The sequence below is a fragment of the Scylla paramamosain genome, chromosome 1 (assembly GCF_035594125.1).
Source record: "Scylla paramamosain isolate STU-SP2022 chromosome 1, ASM3559412v1, whole genome shotgun sequence".
In the NCBI taxonomy this organism is placed as follows: domain Eukaryota; kingdom Metazoa; phylum Arthropoda; class Malacostraca; order Decapoda; family Portunidae; genus Scylla; species Scylla paramamosain.
The window spans coordinates 19616103-19623781 of NC_087151.1; positions in this window are offsets into that span (position 1 = coordinate 19616103).

Consider the following 7679-nt stretch of genomic DNA (forward strand, 5'->3'; position numbering starts at 1 on the left):
TCGAGAAAAAGAGTGAGGAATGTAGGGCCCGATGCCAGACACTATCACCTCCGTTATGCGCTCGGCGCACAGTCTCTGGCACAGAAGCAGTAGTCATTCCAAGGAAATTCAGCAAAATACCTCCTCAGTTCCCCCCAACTAGCAGAGGCAAAACACCAGAGGCACCTCTCATTAGGAGATCCTGAGGATGGATTGGAGTAATAGGACAAGATACAGATATGAGATTGTGATTGGAGGAGCCCAATGGAGAAGAAAGGGTAACAGCATAAGCAGAAGGATTAGAGGTTAGGAAAAGGTCAAGAATGTTGGGTGTATCACTTAAACACTTAAACACTTTATTATAGCCTAGGTTTATACATTTCATTATTGGATAGGTATACATTATTGGCCAGCCTATGTATAAGCTTGATGCTTTTCAGGCAAATGAAAAATTTAAAAGTACATTACTTAAAGTAAACACAATAGACAACTTAAAATCGAAAAATCTATCATGAAGATAAATAAAAACATAATATGATAAGGGTTATACAGAATAATATATATCTATATTGTTATAAAGTTGAGTATGAAGATGGATGGGATGACACATAGGGTTAGGTGATATAAATTAATACATATATGAGACTGAAATCATATAGATGTGTTTAAAAATAAAGTACAGGAAAGATGATAAAGTTTTGTAGGGTTAGTTTTGTAAGATCAGGGGGGAAGTAATATAAGGTATGAGTGTAGGAAGTGACTGATTAGTATGCATCTCTAAAACGGTCAAGGATATGAGCAGGGTGTTGCACCAATTGGAGGATAGCAAAGTTGAAGGCTAGTTCACCATGATGGTCAGTGAAGGGAGAGGAAACCCAAAGCTGGTGGTGAACATTGAAGTCTCCAAGAATGGAGGTCTCTGCAAAAGGGAAGTGAGTCAGAATGTGCTCCACTTTGGAGGTTAAGTAGTCAAAGAATTTCTTATAGTCTGAGGAGTTAGGTGAGAGGTATACAGCACAGATAAATTTAGTTTGAGAGTGACTCTGTAATAGTAGCCAGATGGTGAAAAACTCGGAATATTCAAGAGTGTGGGCACAACAGCAGGTTAAGTCATTGCGCACATAAACGCAACATTCAGCTTTGGATTGAAAATGAGAATAAAGAAAGTAGGAGGGAACAGAAAAGGGGCTATTGTAAGTTGCCTCAGACACCTATGTTTCAGTGAGGAAAAGAAGATAAGGTTTAGTAGAGGAGAGATTGTGTTCTAGAAATTGAAAACTAGATCTAAGACTGAATGTTGCAGAAATTAATGAAGAAAAAGTTGAGGGGGGGGGTCTCAAGAGACTTAGGGTTGATACCAGAAGACACTAGCCTTGATGACCATCATCAACAGGACCCATCAAGTAAATTTTAAGTTGGTTTTTACCTAATTATTTTTTATTATTTTATTCATAATACTGTACATGCATATCATAAATAAAGATGAGGTTTACTAGAGGAGAGGTGATGTTGTACAGATAGAAAATTATATCTAAGACAGCAAATGTTACACAATTTAATGAAGAAAAGTTATAATATACCAGTAAAATGCCTTGGAAAGCAATTAACGAGCAAAGATGTCAGTAATGCATCAGTGGAAGGGGTATTCCTACCAAACATTCTAGAAATCTTTATGTCTATTTAATTTATATATATAATGTATTCATTATCCTTTCCTGTGTATATATTTTATATGTCATATCCTATGCATGTCTCCAACTTATTATTATTCATCTTAATTTTTTCTAGATTTCATCATATGAAACTTTCTTTTATCATCTACTACTTTGCCTATTTATCTATTACTTTGCCAATATCTTGGGTATGAAGCTTTATTCTATCATCTTTACTTTGCCAATATCTTGAACATTTATAGTTTTATCAACTTAATCCTTTTGATCACCAAATTCTGCAAACATTTTGCAATCTACCTTCCACCCTTCTTATGACATACCTGGTAAGCCTTCCAATTTCTTTTTATTTAATTTTTATTTTAATTTTTTATTATGTATTTCCTTATTCTTTGATTATTCTTCTCTATCTCTACTTATCATATCCTTCCTTTCCTCTCCCTTAAACTTTTCCAAATCCCTTCCACTCCCTCCTCCCTCTCTGCTACCCATACTTGCCCCCTTTTCTACTAGCCTTTCTTTAATTCCCCTTTCTATATCATGAACTTTACTAGTGAGAATCTCCTCAATACACTTTTCAACGACTTAGAAGACAACAATGAATCTGATAGCATCGGCATAGAAATAATAAATTCCATGTACTTATCTCTTGAGTTAGATGATATCTGTAATTATCATGACCTTACCTCATACATGAATGTTATACCAAGAAGTAGCGCTGACTATATCAATATTCTCCATATAAATGCCCGCTCACTAAACAAAAATTATGACCAAGTAATCTCTTTTATCAAATCTCTTCCCAAACTCCCTGATATCTTATGTATAAGTGAAACCTGGCTCAATGCAAATAATGTTCACCTTCACGAAATTGATGGCTTTAAGTCATATCATGTTCACAGGCCTTTATACTCTCCACGTGGAGGTGTTGCAATTTATGTAAATATTGACCTACAAAGTGAAATTATTAAGGATTTTTGCATGTGTGATGAAAATGCTGAACTATGTAGTGTGAAAATTATTCTACCTACTACCTCCTACTCTGTTTCTTGTATTTACAGACCAAATAGTAAACATGCTAAAGTAAATGAATTTAATGCATATATTGATAATCTTCTTTCAAATAACTTTTTCACAAACAACAGGAATATACTCATAGGTGACTTCAATATAAACCTTCTTGAACATGTGTCACACCCTCCTACTAACTCTTTCATTACAACTATGCAATCAAACAATTACTTCCCACATATATCTCGACCAACAAGATTTTCAGACATAAATACAACTGCAGCCCCATCTTTATTAGATCACGTCTGGACAAACTTCAATGAACCAGTCTCTTGTGGAATTTTCCACTTTCCTATCAGTGACCACCTTCCAGTGTTTATCAATATTCCAGTCTCTGATAAAGTGTGCAATATTCACCACAAAGTTGATTTTAGGCTACAAAATAGAGTAAATCGGTTGAAATTCACACAGACCCTATCAAATACAGACTGGAATCTCTACCTCACTAGCAGTGACACAAACACAAACTGCGACATATTTCTGGATAAATTATATAAAATATACTATTCCTGCTTCCCCAAAATAACCAAAACTATCACATCCAAAAGACTAAGTAAGCCTTGGTTAACACAGGGGTTAATAAATTCAACAAAACATAAATATCAGCTGTACAAACTATACAAACTAGGGTCAATTACAATGGACCACTACAAACATTACAGAAATTATCTAAATAACTTAATAAAACGCAAAAAATCTGAATATTACATATAAAGGTTTGAAAATTTTAGACTTAACACAAAAAAAGTTTGGGAACTAATTACCGAAATAGAAAACATTAATAATAATAACAAGACGGTCTCCCACACACTACACTACGAGTATAATGACACAGTCCTACACACTCCACATGAAATTTCAAATGCATTCAACACCTATTTTTCACAAATTGCACCTCAACTTAGCTCCCAGCTTCCTAGAGCTCAAAACTCACACATTTCTTATCTCAGAGGTAATTTCCTAAATTCCATGAATATTCCCATAGTGACAGGAAATGACATAGTCAGAGCTATTTCTGCCTTAAAAAATAAAAAATGCCCTACGGATGAAATACCTGTGAAAATTATCAAAGAGAACAAAAATCTTCTAGCAGAGCCACTCTCAAAATTATTCAATGATTCAATAAAAGATGGAGTTTTCCCTAATAGATTCAAGCTGGCAAAAATTATCCCTATCCATAAATCGGGAAGTAAAACTAATATCTCAAACTACCGACCAATCTCTATTTTACCAGTGTTCTCTAAAATATTTGAAATCATTATGAAGAACTTCCTCATGAACTACCTCAATTCACAAAAATTCTTAAATAATAGGCAATTTGGTTTCCGCCCCGGACTAAATACTTTTGACGCTATAAATGTGTTTACCTCTGACCTACACGATGCCTTGAATAAACATAAGTCTATAATATCCATTTTCATTGATTTCAGCAAAGCTTTTGACACAGTTGACCCAAACATTCTAATAGACAAATTACGTCACTATGGTATTCGCGGTTGTGTGGAAAATTGGTTCAAATCATATTTAACTGGCCGATCTCATTTTACATCCTACAATAACTCTAAATCAACCATCAAACCTATACATCTTGGCGTGCCACAAGGTAGCATCTTAGGCCCTATTCTTTTCCTGATATATATCAACGATATCAGCAATGCCTCTACTGCCTTCAACACTATACAGTTTGCTGATGACTCCACCTTGTACATGATTGGTGATAATCCCACTGACCTAATCTACAGAGCCAACCTAGAATTATCTGCCTTTTCTGAATGGTGTCTTGCAAATCGCCTAACAATTAACACAGCTAAAACTTTCTACATGTTATTTACAAATACCACCACCAAATACCAACCCTTACCTAGACTTACCATATTAGATAAAGATATCACGCAAGTTTCTAAGACAAAATTTCTTGGAGTCACATTTGACAATAATCTTACCTTTAAATATCACATATCAAACCTTTGCCTAAAATTATCTAGATCAATAGCTCTATTGCTGAAAATAAAAAACTTTGTTCCAGTGGAAATTATGAAAATCATGTATTATGCCCATATATACCTACACTTAACCTACTGTAATCCAATTTGGTCCACTACCTACCCATGTCATCTACAAAATCTAAACATCCTCCACAAGAAAATTATTAGAATCATGACTAATAGTGACTTCCTCCAACACACACCTCCACTCTTTAAATCTATGAAAATCCTTCAACTCTCTGACTTATCAAACTTCTCTATTGCATCATACATGTTCAAATTGATAAATTCCAACAACAACAATACCCTGACCCTAACTCATAACCACTCCACACGCTACAGGCATTCTCTACAGATTCCCCATCATACCTTAACTCTCTACCAACACTCTCTAATGTATAAAGGTCCCAAAATATGGAATAGCACCCTGTCACACATAAAAAATTCATTAAGCGTAAATATCTTTAAGAGAAAACTAAAAGAATATTTATTGTCTCAATACTGACACATCTTGTACTTCAATCAATTTTTATCAATATCAATTATTTTGTTTCTTGGTATTGTAACCAAATAGTTCATATCCTCTGTAACTAAAATAGTTTATAACCTCTAGTATATATACATATTTATTTCTGTTTGTTTAATTATTCTCAAAACTAATATTTGCTTGTTTATAATCAGATTCCAATTCAATTTTCTCTATTTCTCATGTATAATTATGATTTTTCTCCTTTCCTTCCTGTTCTTGCAAAGCCATTTCTCCCTAATTCTTTTGTCATTGCTTTTAATTTTTTTTTTTTTCACATTTTCTTCAATTAGATTTTTAGTTTAGTGTTGTTTTACTTTTCAGTATTAAGTAGATATTAAGTGTGCCCAAAAAGCTTGTGCTTCATAAGGGGCTGTTTGTCTTTCAATTAATTGTACCTTAAGCTTATATATGTATTACAGACAAACATAATAAAGTGTTTAAAGTGTTTAAAGTGTTTAAAGTGTTTGAGAGAGAGAGAGAGAGAGAGAGAGAGAGAGAGAGAGAGAGAGAGAGAGAGAGAGAGAGAGAGAGAGAGAGAGAGAGAGAGAGAGAGAGAGAGAGAGAGAGAGAGAGAGAGAGAGAGAGAGAGAGAGAGAGAGAGAGAGAGAGAGAGAGAGAGAGAGAGAGAGAGAGAGAGAGAGAGAGAGAGAGAGTGAGGCAACTTCAGGCACCCCACACTTGCCTAATATTCAAATCACTCTAGCTCAAAACTCTGCAAGAGCCCAGTGGTTGTGCTATATACCACTTGATAGGAAATCTCATTTTGTGTTCAGTGGTATCTATCCGCTCTCATTGAGACAAAAGAAAATTGGTGAAAATTGCAGAAAACTGATGGTCACTTTACAAAAAGTTTTGTATTGTATTTTGCATATGCACAGTAGTATTGCAAATTTCATATGATTTTTCATTATAACTTGTATTACTCTTATTACCAACAAAAATTTGAGCTTGATCAGTTAATTACTTAAAAAGTTGTAATTTTGACTTTGTGCATGTACAGTGCTACTTCAAAGTTGACGTAAGGAATTTTATTAAAATTATAACATGACACCTCTTAAGTTTCATTAAAACTGGTTGAGTAGTTTTTGAGAAATCCCATTTCTGACACCCTTCTACTTTTAGTAAGTTAACTTCACCCAATAGAAGAGATGAAAGCTATATCATATAAAATTGATAGAGGTGTGCTATCATATGATGCTAATTTTGTTACGATCAGCCACATAGTTCTGGAGATATTAGCGATTGAATAGGGTTATGGTCAGACTGAGCCAGGCCCCTCAAAACGAAACAACAACCTCCATAGTAAACTTTGTTTTGCTCATAATTAATTTCTCACTCTTTCATAAAAGAGAACATAGGTATCCATTCAATCATGATGAGTTTCCCTTCAATACAGGGACTGTAATATATATACCTCCCATATTTATAATATATGAATTTCTCACTCTTTCATAAAAGAGAACATAGTTATCCATTCAATCATGATGAGTTCCCCTTCAATACAGGGACTGTAATATATATACCTCCCATATTTATAATATATGAATTTCTCACTCTTTCATAAAAGAGAACATAGTTATCCATTCAATCATGATGATTTCCCCTTCAATACAGGGACTGTAATATATATACCTCCCATATTTATAATATATGAATTTCTCACTCTTTCATAAAAGAGAACATAGTTATCCATTCAATCATGATGAGTTCCCCTTCAATACAGGGACTGTAATATATATACCTCCCATATTTATAATATATGAATTTCTCACTCTTTCATAAAGGAGAACATAGAGTTCTTTGTTTAATCATGATTAGTTCCTTTTCATTACATGGACTGTACTAAATACATATTTTTCTTAAGCTACTTTTTTAGAATACTTTTGGCTTAAGTTGAGAACTTGACCGCCCTGATTTGAGGAATGGTGAAGTGGAGCCACCAGGCACAATATCTACCAATTCACAAAACAGAGCAATGACTAAATTTTGACTTCTCTATTTCCTTAGTTTGGTGGCATCCCTACTTCCTTGATGCCATTTTCCTATCGTTCTATGCCAATAGAATGGAATATATCTACAACAAATAAGAGATAGCATATATCAGCCTTCCCTCACATATTCATTGTTTTGCATATTTGCAGAGTTTTCCCTAACCTAACCTAACTAATGGGGAGTTTTTAGAGTTGCCAGGTGTCACCACCAGCTCAGTCTTTCAGCCCAAAGAGCCCAAATTATTCTTTCAGTTATAAATTACAGTAACCCAAGATATAACGAACACATATGGGGGGAGAGTGGGTAACTTGAGATGAAAATTTGCTATATATGTGTATAGAGAGAGAGAGAGAGAGAGAGAGAGAGAGAGAGAGAGAGAGAGAGAGAGAGAGAGAGAGAGAGAGAGAGAGAGAGAGAGAGAGAGAGAGAGAGAGAGAGAGAGAGAGAGGAGAG